The sequence below is a fragment of the Corvus cornix genome, chromosome 3 (assembly GCF_000738735.6).
Source record: "Corvus cornix cornix isolate S_Up_H32 chromosome 3, ASM73873v5, whole genome shotgun sequence".
NCBI classification, from domain to species: Eukaryota; Metazoa; Chordata; class Aves; order Passeriformes; family Corvidae; genus Corvus; species Corvus cornix.
In genome coordinates, this window is record NC_047056.1 from 80,732,553 (window position 1) to 80,750,347 (window position 17,795).

Consider the following 17,795-nt stretch of genomic DNA (forward strand, 5'->3'; position numbering starts at 1 on the left):
ATTTCAAGGCAATTTGAATGCCTTTCTTAAATCAGAATGGAATGAGATGTCAGGACAAAAAAAATATATCAGTTGTTCTGGTCTGTCATCACCATAATCATCACAGACTCAGCTACTCAAGTTCGAGGTATTTTGGGCTTGAAATGGAAAACATAGTGAGGGAATTTGACTGTGACAAATTTTGGAAGGATGCATTTATTTGCATCACCTGCCTTATAAGCAGAAAGCTTGTGGAGAGTGATATGAGATTGGCTAGGATGAAAAAAGTCACAAAAGTAATGTGTGAGAAGAAAGAACAAGGGACAACTGTAATTAAAGGAAATACAGACTTCTGGAAGGCTGTAAGAGTAATTTTCACTTGCTTTACTATATTTTCTGGATCAAAGGTTCTTGAAGTGGATTTAAGTCCCTGTTCCTGTTTGCAATGTCAGAGCGGTGGAAAGGAGACACGATGTAGATTAGAACCATGTTCTGCAGAATTAGGTTATGGAAAGATAATTGCACAAACAACTTTCATCCATTTGCTGTGCAGGGCAGGCAGGATTAAAGTGGTTCAAGTTACACAAGGCAAAGTAAATAATGGCTCTCAGGTCCCTGGTGGGCCAGGGACATGGCCTTCTGGAGCACAGGCTCCTCCCTCCATCTCTGCACTGGGGTGCTGCTTGGAGACAGCCTGAGCAGCAGACGTGGTCTTGCTGGAACCTGGCTGCTCCCCATGGCAGAGCTGGGAGTGGGACTCCGGGCTGGACCCCAACTTTGGCTCCCCCAGCAGGTGAGGTGGGTCAGGGGCATAAAGACGACACAAAAGTGGGTGGAGTGGCTGATATGCCAAGTGTTGGTGCCACCATCTGGAAGGACCTGGACAGGCTGGAGAAGTGGGCTGACAGGAACATCGTGAGGTTCAACACAGGGAAGTGCAAAGTCCTGGGTGAAGAGGCAAGGGTGCTGGGGGATGGCCGGAGGACACAGAGGGCTGAAGGGGAGGGGAGAAACAGGACACATAATATCCAGTTGAGGAAGGGCATCTGTCTGAAGATTTGGGGAAAAGGCAGCTAAGCAGGCTCCTGTCTTTGGAAGAGGAGTAAACATGATTGTGAGAAGAAGCTGTGAAAACGTCTTGGGTGGCAACAACAAGAAAGGTCTGGATGGTGGCTCTGCTATAGCCTGTCAGTGGTCAGCCCTGTATCTTTTGCAAGGGCATTGTGGAGATCAGTGACTTTCCCAGCCCCCATGTCCCTGACCTCTGGGAAGGAGACTTGCAAAGGGGACACAGAGCAAAAATTCAGGTGTGTACCCACAAAGAAGTTGTGTTGTGTGCACATCCACACCACGGACTGCTCCCATGTTTCTTCAGGTAAACATTTATTTAGCTTTAAAAAGTTACTGGCAGATGGCTGATGAGGTTGTTCCTGGGTTATAGTTGCTAAGCCAGCTCCAGGCTTGGTTCATTACTGGGTAATTATGGCTTTGCATCTTCTTGTTTGCTATTCAATAATTGTCCTCTTCAGTGAAAGTGCCTATTGACCTGAATAAAATATAATTGTGTCTCCCATCGACTTTCAACTTTTTAAAAGCATTTCTCTGTTGAATTGGCTTTCTCCAATAATGCTCGTGTTTGTTATGGATTTCCCTGACAACATAACAATATGGAAATAAGCATTTGTACTAATCCTTTCTGCTTCAGTTCTAATATGCAATAGTCATTTTTATATCAACAGTCACAGTCTTGCATTCCCTTCACTGCAGAGGTGAATCTGCTCCTCAGCATCACTACTGCATCTCAGCTTCCCTGTGTCACAACTTCTCAGAGCTCCTTGTCCCATGAGGGAGAAGGTGCTGAGGCATCTGCAGCAGGTTGGCATCTTCTTTAGGCCTCCTCCATGAAGACAGCTTCCAGAAGTGCTAGCACTAGTAAATCCACTTAAAGACACTGGGAACTTGAAGACTCTAATCCATCCACTTTCCTTTCTTATTTGAAGGTTTGGAAAGCTCCCAAACCATTAAAAGCTTGGGAGCATATTGCTCCTTCCCTCCTTGTGGTGCAGTAGCTTGGGAGTAATTGGGGAATTTGCTTCCAGATGGCCAGGGAAATGCCACAGCAAATTCCCAGTTAACTTCTTGATTTAGTACCTTCTCCATACTGAAAAATCAGCAGGTTTGTTTAAAACTGTGCAGTACACTCTGCACAACTAACTACTGCTGTCAGTGATCCCTTTGATCCCTTAAGAAAACTGCACACAGCACTTTTGAGTGTAATTTGATGTGGTAGCTTCATTACTTCAATATGCAGGAGAAAATTTTCAAGACTACTCCATGTAAGTTTAGCTGTTTTGTTCCAATTAATTAATTGATGTTCTTTCAGGTTCATGTGATTTTAGTGCAGCACAATCATTTACATGTTGAGAAGTTGAGAACATAAAAATTAAATGAAAATCACTTTTTTTTTCCAAACCTTATGATTTTAGTTTTGTTTAAAAGACTAGAAATAGTTTCTGCTAAGAAAAACAAATTACTAAAAAACCCAATGCATTTGGTCAAAATATTTTTTAAAATTTGCAGGATGGTCACTTGGTGCAGGAACTTAAATATTTCATTTCAAATTCCAACATATTCTTGTTCCACTTGGAAGGCCTCTGTAAACAGTCCCAATTACTGCTAATTGATTTAAATCTCAGAACTCAGTAGGAAATCACAGATGTTATCTTCTCAGCAATGCACTAAAACTTCCTGAGTTTCTCACAAAAAGATTTGGTGTAATTGCAAGGTATCTTTTTGAGGTACAGGGATTATATAAATCTGTTCCGGTGAGAGCTGTTACACAGAAACCATTGATGTTAAGCTTGTAAGTCTGTTAAGGAAAATAACTTTATATTTGTTTTGAGACCTTCGCCCTGTAGAAGACTGAAAAAACCTCTAATGCTTTTTTTACTGCAAAGAGAAAAACTCCTTTTTTGGATGCCCATGAAAGATTTCAGAACCCTTTAAAAAGAAAGCTGACCATTTTCTTGAAAAGGCGGAAAAAGATGTGGCAGAAAGACCTAAAAAAAATCTAGTCAGCAGAAAATAGGTCTCCCGAACTGATGTGAATGCTGAAGCTTAAGTTACAGGACAGAGAACAGAGGGAAAATGTTCTAGAAGTATTTGATTAAAAAAGAGTAAAAGTTGTCTATGAACTTACACAATGAACATAAGTACATAAGCAGGATGCAATAACCACTTAAATGTAAATGGAGACAAGCTTCAGCAACCAAATTGCTTCTAGAATTAAAATGACCCTGCTCCCTTCCTCATCCATAGATACGACCTACAGATGCTATCTGCTGGCTAATCCTCATTTTCATTTCCCTTCCTGTGGCAGTTATGATGAAGTTCTCTGTAGCAGAAGTGGTTTTTTCTGAAAGTTAAAGAAAAATTCAAAAAATTATAGCACTAATCACATAAATTCTTTAATATCATTAAGAATTCAGTAACATCCCAAGCTGATGGGGATATCATCTTGCAGCAAGATGAAGTGCTGCAGACCAATTACTGGCAAGTTTCCCAGCAGGTGAATCAGGAGCTCAGCTTGTATGGCTTAAAGCTCTGGGGGATCTCTGGGCTGCAGATTATTTTTTTGCTGGGCATTCAAGACCTTCATGCTTGGTGGCTCTGGCACAGCACAGACTAAAAGCAACAGCTGCCTGAAGACAGTGAACTGGATAAAGCTGCAAATTAGAAATCAGGAGAATTGGGGACTTCTATGTGACTGCCATTTGCCCATGCCCCTGCATCCTGTTTGTAAAACAAAAGCACTGTCTGTCCCCTGAGAAGCTTTCTGAACCCATTAGAATGTGCTGTATGTCAGGAGGGTGCTACTCACAGAGCCTCCGAGGGTTCCAGGCATGGCTCCCAACTCAGAAGTTGACAGAGGGAAAATCCCTTTCCTAGGGAGTAACAACAGCACAAAGGAAATTAAAGTGGCCACCCTTCCACAGCTGAGGTCATTTTTATGTCTGTACAAGTCCATCTGTCTGGCAGAGGTGTCTGTCCCCAAGTGCACTGGCCAGAAATGAGCAGCCTAGTGGGCAGACCACCACTTGATAATTACGCTCTGGCCTCAGTTAAAAGGACACTGCCTGGCTATGCTGGCAGGAGTAGGGGATGCTCTCTCCCTACAACTACCTGCCAGCCCATTCCAGGGCACAAAGCTTACTCTGCCTCTCGTTCCCACTCCCTTCTCTCTGAAACTCAACAAGACAGTAACAAAGCATCAGTTAATGATCATCTTCTGAGACATACAGGGTCAAAAAGTTGTGCAGCACTTCGTGGGTCATCCAGATCCAAGAACCCACCTCAAGACTGGGCCAGCACCCACCAGTTCCCTCAGCCTGGCAGGGGGACAGCCTTTGTAAAGCAGGAACACAGGTAAGGGCTATTAACAATGCCATCATCATCTCTCTTCCATCTTACTCCTCAGCATTTGCTCCTCAGCATTTGCTCCTTGGCAAGTCTGCCAATCTTATGGGCAAGGCCCCTGGTTTACTCTGCAGCCTGTTCCACAGGTGTTGCCTGGACTGGAAGAATCCCTCAGCCTCCATCTGTACTGTGCTCCAGTACTGATGTATGCTTTATATTGTGACTTTCTTATATTATAATTTTAGGTTTGGAACTGAATGAGATGCACTGTGTGTGTTGCCTTCTTATCCATGCTCTTAAAAATACAGATGAGAAAGAAGAGATGGACAATACTTACACTAGGAAAAATCAGCCTGAGATTCCAAAGTAACATATTTGCCTGCGTAGTTACGCGAACATTTCAGAAGTGTTATCCTGCTGTTCTTTTAATGAGATTGCACTGGGGAAAAAAGGAGCAGGATGCAGGCGTGGTGAATGTGTCTAGCAAATCTTTAAATGCCTGAGCGGTGATGATAATGCAAGCATGGGTTTATTGCTCTGCATTTTAGAAATACATTTTAAAATCTTCCAATTTTACTAGGCATTTATTTGCATACAGGCACTTCTGCCTCTACTTTTTGTAATTTTATTGCCACTGTAATAGAGATTTGGAAATCAAATGCACTTCACTATATTTCAAGGCTCTTCCTGTGCTACTGGGTGATATCTGATTTATGAAAAGAAGGCACTATTTTCCCTACCCTCTGTGTATCTGATGGAAAAATACAGTAAATTGAGATGAATATATCCATTACTTGTGCATGTGGATGGATACAAGGCAGATGCAGGTTTCAGCCTCATAGAGGTTTTTCCTCTTGCCTTATGTAAGGTTGTAACAAATTATTGGGTTTCTTTCGTCTTAACTCCTCCAGTCTCATGCTGGGTGCTGGTAATGGGATGGTAGGTTTATTTGTTATAGAGTCTTCCTTGAGATTGTTTCAATTGCTCCTTAGTCCTTTGAACCTGTCTGTCATTCCTGACTTCAAATTAAACAGAGGATGGGAAGGGAGGAGCTGGCCTCTCTTTCTCCACTGAACTGGCTACTGTCATTGTACAGCTTCCTTTTGGACTCCCTGACAGTCCTAGCTCCATTTTTCAGAAAATTTCTTTCCAGTCAGTATGTTTTCACTAATTGGAGGCATTATTCTTAGAAGAAACTCAGCTCTAATTATTTCTGTAAGTTATATGTCCATTTTAACTTGAAAGTGGCACTTGAGGTCAAACCCTCTCCCCCACTGCTTCCCCAGAAGCCTACTGTAGGAGGTATTGAGGTGACCTCTATGGAAAAGCCTCAGCATTCTGGGATTAAATTGGTGCACGAGAAGGGAAAGCTATTGTTTTCCATCCTTGCCAGCCTCCTCTGGGAGCAGCAATATTTGGTGCTGAGCCACAGCCTACAAGAGGACTCTCTTCTCAATTTATTTTTGGTTACTGTACAATACTGGATATAATTTCATTACCCATTTGCCTTAAGTCAAACTCTGATTACCTGACTTGAAATGTTATTGTGTGGTTACTGAAAGAGTTATTTTTGAAATCATATTTAAGCATTGGAAAGAGAGCTGAACAAGCTGCAAAGAGAATATTATGTTGCTAAAAACTGAAAAAAGGTGTTGATGGAAGATAATGTCTTATAGAAAACTGGATAGACTAAAAAATAACCCTGCTACATCTGGATGCTGTTTTTTTCATGGCATTAGATAGCTATTACAGAATTCTATGCTGTCTTTCCCACTGGGAAACAAGAGCTAAAAGAAGCAAATTTTTAGCTATTTTTGCATTTCATTAACAAATGGTCTTACTTGAAAATGCAGTTTTCTAGATCTTGGCAGTAGTGAGATGCCTGTAGGCAGGAGCACAAGTCTCCTCCTGAAGATCTGTGTGGATGGATATTAACCCCATGAAATTCTAAGCATACCTGGCCACGTACTGTAGGATGAGTGCTGGTAATGATGCTGCTCAAAATACTCTCCATGAGAACCATACAATTTCAGTGTAGCAAACTGCAGTCTCCTATTGTCAGACTTGCTGACTGTCTTCCAGATGAGCCCAATACTAAAGAAAAAGTAATATCCAGCTTATTTTCAAACTCCTGTAGCTCCTTAGGCCTTGCAACAATATTATTCTCAACTCTGAGAATGATTTTAATCTACCCTTAAGATACCAGCGGCTGAAAGTAATCATGTAAACATTGTTATACACCTTTCCTTCTCCCAGTGACTTGCAAGGGGTACAGTTACTGCAAGCAGGGAGTGGGTGCTGGGACGTTCATATCCCCTGGTGCGTGGTCCTGGGTCATATCCCGGCACTGCTGCTGGGGGGCACGTGGCATGCGAGGAGCACGCCTGTGTGTCCTGCTCTTCTGCAGATGTTTCTAATATTAGATTTGTGTTATTGATCTCTGCTCTCCCTGGAGCCAGGAAAAAGCCTCCTGCAAGAAGGCAGTGAGGAAAGTAAGGCAAAACCCTAAAGAACTGACTTATGTTTGCTTTTAAAGAGCACTGCAAAATGCTTGCTGTGCAGCTTAGATGATCTGCAGGAGTGATGAATATCACACTGGCATGGGTGTTATGCAACAGTTATGTCTTTGTTTTTGCTCTTAAAATGAACAAATTTGGATTATAGAGAAACACATGATGTTCTGAGGCATTGTGCTAACTGAATTTCTCCCCAAATGTGTGCAAGTTTAATGGAATATATCCCTCAAGCAAACTTGCATCATCCAGTCATGAAAAGGTCTATTAAAGTTTAAGTTTACACTACCAGTCTAAAAGCAGAAGTTTGTGAAAGGCCACTGAAAGCAAGAATGGTGTTCACCTACAACATTGTGATTAAATATTAAAGGTCATGTTCTAGGCTTGACCGACTCCAGCGTGTTCCCTTGTCACATCAGTCCCGCATGAGCACAGTGCCACATGTAACAGCATGCACAAGCAAGCATGCAAGGAGACCACAGTGGAGACCTGCAAGATGTCAGCCTGAGCTATGTAGTTCAGTGCTTCCAGCCTGTGCTCACAGTGGGAGGATGCAGAGGACATTATGGCTCACGTTTCTGTCCAGGCTGTTAAGTCCCTGGTGTTGCTGCTGCAGCAGTACTCATACTGGATAGTGCACATCAGAAATCTTGGGGTTTTTAGTGTTAAAATATCAGAAACCTCTTTAACTTTTGACTAAGCCTTGGTTGATGTTAGTACAACTCTCCTGGAATCAACAGAAAACACTGTCTCTGAAGAGTTCAGGTGAATTCAGAAGTGAATTAACCTCTCTGGGACTGCGAAGAGACTTCCTTGGACTTTGGCTCAATGGCATGGTGTGTCTGGCTCTGAGCTCCTAATACTGGACTCAAAATGATACAGTGGGTTGACAGGATATGAAGTCACCCTGTGGGTTCAGATTTGCTCCAGAAAAGTTGGATGGGCTAACTTTGTACTGAGAAGCTTTACACAAGATCAGGTTTCAGCTGTCCTCTGCAGCCACTGCTCCTGATTCCATAAAATTGGAATAAATCCCTTGCTGTTTGCGGAGGTTGTTCAACAGAAATATGACCATCTGCCTGTGCCTGCTGTGGATCTTCTTTGTACTGCTGAGTAACCTGATAACACATTGATAAGCACTAGTGATCTCAGAGGTATGAGCTTGAGATTAAAAAACATCTTGAAATAGTTAAATATTTCCCTTAGCACTAGCTCGACTCCTATTGTTTCAGATACCCACTTGAAAAAGGCTGGGGGAGCATTAAAAACTAAAGGGAAAGAGTCAACCCAGCTTTCTTCTGTGTGATTATCTTGCAAGTTTGTGAGAAAATGATGCCTTGTACCTTCCTCTCTTCTCCTTGATACACAGCTGAATCATTAAGACTCTGCTAATAAAGGCCATCTAGGTTGCCTGCACAACTTCCTATTAATTTAGCAAAGGGATAAATTCAACCAAGCATCCATGGGTTTGCTGACCAATGTCAACTGCAAGCAAAAGGCAGTAACAGTGTTCTGCCCAAAAGCAACCATGGATTTTTAATCCATTGTTGAAAGTGCAGTATTTTACAGTGCTATTTTGTCTATCCTCTGCCAAAGGTGTCTCTAACAGACACGTATTACAGTCCTGCTGTCTGTTACCTACCTCTAATTCTTACAGAGAACTGAAATGTAGAATGCTACATTAAGCTTGATTCATTACCACTCTCCTTAGTTCACTCACAGCAGTGCTGTTTGTGTCAACAAACCTTCATGAGAAGCATTGCCTATTACCCTGAGGGGGACTGATGGCTGTGTTCCTCATACCATGGCCCTGTTTTCCTAAATAAGATTTTATCTACAGCTATTTCATCTTTCTCTTGGTTCCTTTGTGCTGATATAAGTTCAAAATTGTAAGAAGAATTTTCCAGTAGCTTTTTGTGTTCAGGCTGTTACTAGAACAAATGTAAAATGTTCCTGGGTCTTTTTCTAATGAATATTCCAAGTTTTCAATTCATTATGATGTGATTTACCTAATGCTAATGGGAGGAAAAGGAACACCAGATGACGTGATGCTGCAAAGCTGAGCCTAATTTAGCAGAGCAAGCAAGAGACAGGCTCTGGCAGAAACAGCTTTTCACACACTCAGGCACCCCCATTAACTGAGACCTGCCCCTCTCATCTGTTCCATGGCTCAGTGATGCTCCTTCCAGCTGGTCCCAGCAGTCAGCTTTGGGCACTGGCTTGCCTCCAGCCCATGACGGTGCCAGCTCAGATGCTACACGGTGTCAGACATCCATGTGGCAGTGCTGCCCTTGTCACCAGCCCTGAGGGCCGTTACAGCCACGGGCCAGCACTGGGCACCAGTCCCTCTAGCCATGCTGATATTCTGCTATCCCTCTGTGATTATTCCAGAGGTGCTGTCCCATCTGGTGTTGGTCCATGGCCCACTTAAGGCTCATGCCAAAGTCTGCATCTTCCTGTTATCTGTGGGTCACCACACTCGGCCTGTTTGTGTCAGCTCTTGGCCTGTGTGAGAGCACAATACTCTTATGTCACCTAAAATTGTGGAGAGGAGCTTCCTGCAGTCAAGCTTTGCATCTTTTGGGACCCTGGGCCTAAGTCTCTCCTTTTTGGTTAAATACAGAACCGATGAAACACACACCCCCACACCCACCCACCCACCCACCCACCCAAAAAACCAAACCAAACCAAACCAAAACAAAAAAACCAAAAACCAACCAAACAAAAAAAACCCCAAAAAACAAACAACAAAAAAATTACTGGCCATTGTATTTCCACAGAACAGAGAGACAAAAAAAACCCCAAAAACCAGACAGGTAAGCATCTCCTCCTTAGTCTCTCTGACACATTGCCATTTCATTTAACTCCTGTTCACATTTCCTTCCTTGCAGTTGCAGGGATCCTTCTGCTTGACTGGGTGAGTGCAAGGCTCTCACACATTCCGGGGCAGGGACACACTGCACCTGCCATCTGGCAGACCTTGACTCTGTTGTACAGACAGGCATAGGTGACCACCTGGCTCCTCATGGACATGTTCCTGGCATCCACTGAAAGTCCTTCTAAACTCAGAAACTTGTGATGGCCAGTTAAGCCGTCCATAAGACTGATCTGTCTGTTGGCCAAAAAGAGAAAGCACATGAAATGTGTTTGTATAAAAAAATATAAAGGGGGAAACAACTGAGAAAGAGCTTCAGAAACAAATCCTGTTTCTTGAGTGTGTTTAAGGAGCAGCTGGCTGCAAATGATAATTATCCTCTTTGTAGGAACAATAAATTAAAGCAGAGGGAGATGAAGGCAAAGACCTAGCTGATAATGTATAAAGGCTTGTAATCACTGTAATTAAAGATATATTAGAAACCTATAACTACAGTATGAAGCTGATTTAAAAGGGCAGTTACTTTCTTTCTAATGATGGCTGGTATTTGACAAAGTTCAATTAACAATGTTTATATTAACGGATACTCAGTGCATGCTTGCTGCATGAACTTGTCAGAATGGGTAATGACATCCTTTCCAAGAATATCTGCAGATCTTAAAAGGAACTGGGACTTCTGTGTTGGGACAATGCTGAGCAAATTCATATAATACATTGTAAGTATCTGTGGGTGCAGGACTGTCCCCAGCAAAGGCAGGTAAGAAAATACAGATTCTAGCTCTCCCTGTAGGCCTGCAATGTTAAAGAGTTTCAGAGCAAGGGTGATTGTGTTCACTTCAGGAGGTCACTGCCTGTCACACTGCACGTTCCCTTCAAAATGATATGACATAGCAAAGCCTTGTTTCCCTTAGTGAGATTCATAATTAATTGCAGAGCGCAGTATCAAACTAAAACTTACAGTTTTTTAGAGCTAAGGGCCCCAACCTGGAAATCTGGGAATCCGGATCCCCCCCAAGGACAGCAGCAGGCCCTGGAAGTGCAGTGGTAACATTTCTTGCTCATGAAAAGTAGTCTTAGATCTTCCAACAAATGGTCCCGTTAGCAGCTGTTCAATGGTTAATTATGTCTCACTGTAGATTTCTCCTGTTTCTGTGTGTGTGCATGTGTGCCTACCTTCCTCCTCTCTTTGGAGATACCCAGAGAAGGTCTGTTAAACTATGCATTAGTTGGAAATACAGGCCACTTTAGTTTTCTGAGAAAGCAAACTGAGCAAGAAAAATGTGGCACACTTCTGGAGGCCTCCCAGGATTTGGCAGAAAGAGAGAACTGAACCAGTATTTCAGCTGTGAAAATGAAGAAGGTTTCTAATCATTAATGCCTAAATTCTGCTCAAATGCTTTGCTTAGCTGTTGCATCTGAATGGATTGTTGAAATGTCTGAACAGGAATAAGAGGAGAGCAAAGCTCAGGTAGATCTTGAGTCTTGTTTCTGAAATTTTGGGCTTGATAGAAATTCTCTTAGGTCTGAGTGCTTTAGAACCTAAACGTCCAAAAAAATCTTTTTGCTGAGGCTTAGCCACGGCTAAGAGCCAAACTCCCAACCAGCTGCTCACTTCACACTCTCCAGTGGGATGGGGGAAGAAAATAGGACTTGACTTGGGGAAAATTACTTTTAATTTATTGCCAATTAAATAGATTAGAGTAGGGAGAAACAAAATTTAAAACATTAAACCAGCACCTTTCCTTCCCTGTTTTTCATGCTCAGCTTCACTATTTCACTCCTGATCTTTTACCCCCCAAGAGGTGCAGGGGAGTTTGCTTCTCTCTGCTGCTCCTCCCTTTGCCTGGAAATATCTGTACCCCCCCCCCAGTGTCTTGACACCTGCACCCAACGTGGTGCCTTTGCAGTGAAAGGGCAATTTTGGTGCTTTATTGAATTGAGACCAAGGTCAGAAGTCAGTGCTGCTCTTTCCTCATGCTGGTTGGTCACACAGAAGATGAATGGAAACCCTTGGAAAATGAAAGGCTCACTGTGCATGGTTAGACAAGAAGTGGTGCATAGTTGGATAAGATCAGAAGTGCCAGCAATGTCTTACTTCCCAATAGAGGAAAAGAATTAGTAGTGAAACACATATGAAGATGCCAGCGGATATGAAAGAAATGTTAACATGAACGTAAGCGAGGCAGCAAGGCAAGGCTGACTGTGCGGCTCAGTGAGCAAATGGGAGTTCATGTGAGAAATGGGACAAAGAGGAACTTTTGTGATTGCTTTATTTCAACCAGCCCGTACGTGCCACCACAATGTGCTGGCATTTCTGAATAGCATTTTCCCAGATAGTTCCATATTGCAAGTACTAAGTATATTTACCCAAATTACATAATGATGCACCATTATACAAGTCAAATAATTGCATTAGAATTAACAAAATTCTATATATGTGCTCTCCTTCTAATGTAATTTCTATCAGAATAACCTAAACACCCACTGAAATACAGAAATAGGCACATTTGGGAATATTTTCCCCCATGTATCCATATGTTTCTATATTTAAATTGCAGCTAATTATGTATATGTACGTAATTTCTTTATTGCTGTGAACAAACAGGAAGAGCTCTGCTAATTTTTCAGGGACAAAAAGAGAAATAAGCTGTCAGACAAGTGTTTGTTGCATTTTCATACAGATGAATAAAGAAAACATTAGTAAGCATCTGTCAAGATTTATATTTGATGTTTCTCATTTAAACTTGTAATTTAAAGCATGAATAAAACATGAATGGTACAGGTATGACCTAAGGCTCTTTTCACTATTTTCACCACTTTAGTGCAAATGTGGAATGTACTGAGGGCGCAGAGGACTCTGAAGACACATGGCCCTTCTCCCTCTCTCTTTGGGGAGAAGTTTTAATAAAATCAGATAATAATAAAAGAGAACTGCTTTCCTTCCCTTTCCTAAGACTTGTTTGTGAAACAAATCTGTGCTCTTGCTTTTTATGAGCAGGACAAAGGGCATATCCAAAGGGATCCATTCCAGTTCTACAAAATGCAGGTCTTAAGAGCAGTGTTGAGTTTGCTACAGTCTCTCCTCTTTACCTCAGTGGACAAGGTTTTTCTGAAAATTGGAAGCAGAATCAAAGATGAGATTAGCTAGAGAGTCTGAGAGCAAGTGGAATAGTTAATGTAAACACAGCACAGGGGGAAGGCCATTTCCTCACCTCCATTTTCACCAGAAGATGCCAAAAAAGAGGCTTGCCCAGGCTTCTTCCTTATGGAAAGGAGAACTCACTCACTCTTAGAGGTTAAAGATGTCACGAGAAGATGTGCTTGTCAAACCACTGAACATGACATACACTTTCTGTCCATTTTCTAAACTGTGTTAATCTGACCTCTAAGAGTTTTTCCTATTAACTTGGTACAGACTTGAATATTACACCCCAGAGGACTGGCAAATGCCAAACACTTTCTCATAGAAAAAGAAAGCCCAAACAAAAAATCTCAGTAGTAATGGCCTTGGAAATTATGGACCAGTAATTCTTTCTTAAGGAATTATAAAAAAACACTGGAAACAATGAGAAATTTCATGGACTGCTCACATGTCTCTCTTTAAATTAATATTTTCCTATATAAAATGGGGGAGTGACAGCTCTTAAAGAAGGAGGACTTTCAAAAAGCTTGAGTTGGAGACACACACCAAGTAAGCCACATAAAAGAGCAGTGCACAGTCTTGCATACCTCTACGAGCTAAATTCCCTTCAAACACAGAATGGATGGAATAAGTTTTTGAGGAGCGCAGTATAGAGAGGGGGACACTACCCTTTACACATTGCTCCCAGAAAGTGATAAGAACAGACACCAGCAGTGCAAATTCGTCAGCATTTTGGCATGTGGAGAGATGAAGGCATCTCTGAGGAGTCATTCAAAGAGTCTGAGCAAGTGCTGAACCAGCACCTTGATCCGGATACCTTACCCTCTCCTTGATACTAACTGCAGAAACTGTCCGAGTTACCTTCAGAAAATGGGTCTGGAGAACTTTTCATGTTCCAGAAAAATCTAATAGATGATATCTTGACTCTTTCAAGAAAATACGGTGGTCTATCTTTGGACTTTTTTTTAAATGCTGTTTGTCCTGAATTTACTCTCACATGTATGATCAAAGTTGTGTAAATAATGACACTTCCACTTGATAATGGATCAAAGGAAGAGCAACAGAATAACTGCTTCACAATCATTTATTATCTGCATAATTAAATCAAGGCAGTGAATAGAAGTTTGTTGAAAAAAACTCTCTTTTTTTGGGATGTGCAGTTAGAAAGGAATGTAAAATTACCCCAAACCTAAGTAAAATTCTGTCTCATGTTTAGGAGACAGCTAATTAAATTTTGCTCTAAAAATCTTGCTTTTTTCCTCAGTCAATCTGATTACTTTGAATAAATACATTTCAAACTATTAAAGGTTGTTGGAAAAGAAACCAATGGAAAATTAAAGCTTAGGTTGTGTTTGCTAATGTCCAAAACATGAGTTGTTCTGTTTGCCACCGTCACCTCCATACTTATGATCTAAACTCCTACTTATATATATCTACTATTGCAATAATGTGTGATAGAGGAAATCAGGTTCAATTGAACCACCTCTATTACAGAACATATACAAACTCCCTCAAAAAAAAAAAAAAAAGGAGAAAAAAAGAAAAAAAAAAGAACAAAGATACCCCTAGCATAAAAGATACCATCTTACAAATATGAAGATTGCCCACATTTAAAATTATTCTACTTGAAGAATTGCATTATAACAGCCAAATTTCAATTACCAGTATTTGTTCATTTTCTGTTTTGAAGAGTGGTTCATGTTGGTGCATGCAATCAAACCCTTGCCATGCTTTAATCCATTAGTGCATGTGAGCTCTCACAGCTAAAGGATGCGTGCTTTAGTTTCTGTACCATCAAGACACGGCTCATAAAGGAGAGTGACTTGCCTAATCTGCATGGGGAGCATCAAGTGCCTGGATGGAGCAGGTGGAGAGAAAAAAACCCAACCACACCAGCTTTTGCTTTGATCCAAAATCTGAGGAAGACATTGATTTTACTGGCTCTGGAGCAGTGACTCAGACCTTGTTTCAGAAGGATTTCAAACGTGCCTTCCTGCATGCCTGGTTGAATTCATGAGCCAGAGCAGCTTTCTGAATCCATGCTTAAATTAATATAGCAGGCAAGAAAGTGGAAGTGCTAAATAAAAACAGCCTTGCCTTTGGTTCCTCACAGCTGCCATGCAGAACTACTGTCCAGGTAACCTAAGCAAAGGCAGTCCTGCTTCATGCAGGTTGTGGGTGGTTATCAGGGCACCAAAGAGATGCTGATTCACAGCGATCTTTCCAAGCTGTCGTGCAATGCTGATGGTACAGAAGAGCTCATTTCAGTGTTTTCCTCTCGAAGAAAACTTCCCTTTTAGCAGAAATGTAATAGAATATACGTGACAGGTCTATTTCTCACATTTGTGTTGTGTTATGATTCCTGTCCTTAGCATGATTACACTTGTTATGTGTAGAGAGATCAGCAGTGCTTGTTTTCTCATGTATCTAAAACATCAGGATGTTGCTTATATGCTGCATCCTAAATATCAGGTTACTTAAATCTCAACTTCTTACAGAAATTTGTAACTTTCTTGGTCTAATAAATACTTAGTATTTTTACAAGCTTGAAAATTCATAGTGCAGAATGTTAGATTTACCAGCATGGGTAGATGATATTTAAAGCAGAAACATTTATAAAAGCAGAACACATGGCAACCAGGAAGTAGCAGCTATTTCACGTGGTTCAGTTTCCTTATTTTACAACACTTTCTAGTCCAGTCCCTTTCCTGAGCAATCCCAAGGTCATCACCTCACAGCTTTGAGCAGCAGGTCATTTAACCTGCTTACAGCTATAAGAGATGAGAAGTGATTTTTTTAAAGCTTACTTTGAATATATTTTTCTTCAACTTCCAGTTGTGTTCTCCTTTTTCAGCCTTCTGCACTGAAGCTAAAAAAGAAGCTTCTGCTATCTCACTTATTTATGATTTTGGTCACTTCTGTTAAATCCCTACTTATGAACATATTTTTGTAACTTGTATTCATAACTTATATTTTTTAGTCTTGGGATTACTGCTGTCTTTTTGACTTTTTTGTCCTTAAAAACACATGTAAGAAAAAAAAGGAAGCCATAGTTTTGGTCAAAAGCAATGCCCAGCATACTGTCCATTCATGTTTTTCTTTCTCTTAACTAAACAAATTTTTTGGGTGAGGAAACTTCTTGGGAACATGCAGTTTAAATTCTGTTTTTTTGGATCATGTACCGCTTGTGTTATAGTTGTCTCTTTTTAGGAAAGTCAGCAGCAACCCTATATTTAGGGTATTATGTGCTATTATAAGAATTCTTGGAGCCTTTTTATAAGAAAGTCTAACAGCATTGCTTGTGTCAGGCTTTTAAGATTTTCAGCAGAAGAAAAGTGCTTGGGGTAGATAATGCTTTTTCCTCTCCACTTCTGCCCATGAAAATTCATTTATACTTAGCTGAGATACAGGCCGTTAAATTGCTGTTCCATTCTTTCACTGGTGCTCTGCTGGAAAGTCTTGGCATCACATCAAATTGATAACAGACAGTCCTTCAGCACCACAGTGCCTCTGCTTCCTCCAACGTCACCAGGAGGGAGGAAGCCAAGAGGGAGCAGACAAAAGCAAATCCAGGAGCTTTGGTTTCTGCCCATCTGACCTGGGACCCTCACCAAGGCCCTCCCTCCCTCCTTGTCTAGCTGTGAAGGAGAGAGAAGCCAGCGTGATTTGCTGTGAGAAGCTTCCTAGAACCTCTCTCACCCATGGTAAGGTTACCTGGATGGCCAGCTGCTGTCTTGCAAAGGAAAAAACCACGGACTCCTGTGGTGATGACAGATAAAAAGCCTTTGCTGAAATGAAGTAATCTGGATTGCCAAACTGCCAGCTGTGGGCCTCCCAGCCGTCTCCATGGGGCACTTGGTGTCCCTTTCCCTGTTCTTCTTATGTAGTGGCTGTTATGGCCATGCCCACTTCACACTTCTCACCTATGGGAGGTAAAACTCTGCTTGCCTCTTCCAGCAAGGCTGAGTAAGGATATCATGAGTCCACTGTCCCATTTCTGGACACTGGAAAAGGTTCTTCTACTTTAATGGATGTTATTTTCACTAAAGGAACTCCAATTTCTCTCTGTGGGAAGTTGGCTTTTTTCCATCCCACTCCAACTTTTTGTCTCTTCTTCATCCACTGTTAGTTGTAGGGTGTTTAAGTCTCACCCCCTAATATCCCTCACCCCTTAATATCCAGTCTTCAAACCCTTCACTTTTTCCTGCCAGTGGCAGTAGGAAACCTGCCTTAAAATGAGCCACTTTGTGCTTCATAGCCATGAAAAATGGCCAGCTTTTAAGTCCCAAGGAGGGGCATGTCATATGAATATTGTCAAGGAAATCAGCAAATAGCTTCATCTCTTTTTCTTTGTCTCACAAGCACTGAGTTAAAGTGTGTATGAGTATTTGAATTTACATTCTGCAGCAACAGATGGGTTTTAAGGGCTTGTTGTTTAAAATATATTTATTCTTAAATGCATTCTTGATCTCATCTGCTTTTAAAATGCTAAAAAGACTTCTTGACAATGCCTGCTAGAGACAGAGCAGAGAGGGAAGGAGGCTGTTGGCAACAGCTCTGATCTTTGGGTGGGTTTGATGTGCTAGGAGGAGTAATGTGGGGCTGGCAGGCTGCAGCTCTTCACCCTGGGCTGAGACAGTGCTCAAACCTGTCATGTGCAGACCCAGCCCTCATGGTCCAGCTAACAGCCTTCATTCATCTTTCTTGCAGGCAATATTTCTAAGTGTTTATGGAGCTGATATACAGCATTAACCTCATGTCTGGGCTACACTTTGGCTCCCATCGAGCTGTTTTTGCCAGTGTCAGTTTGGACTCAGGGTGGTGTTGAGCAGGGCATAAATCACACTGTAAGACGCTGAGACACAAGTTT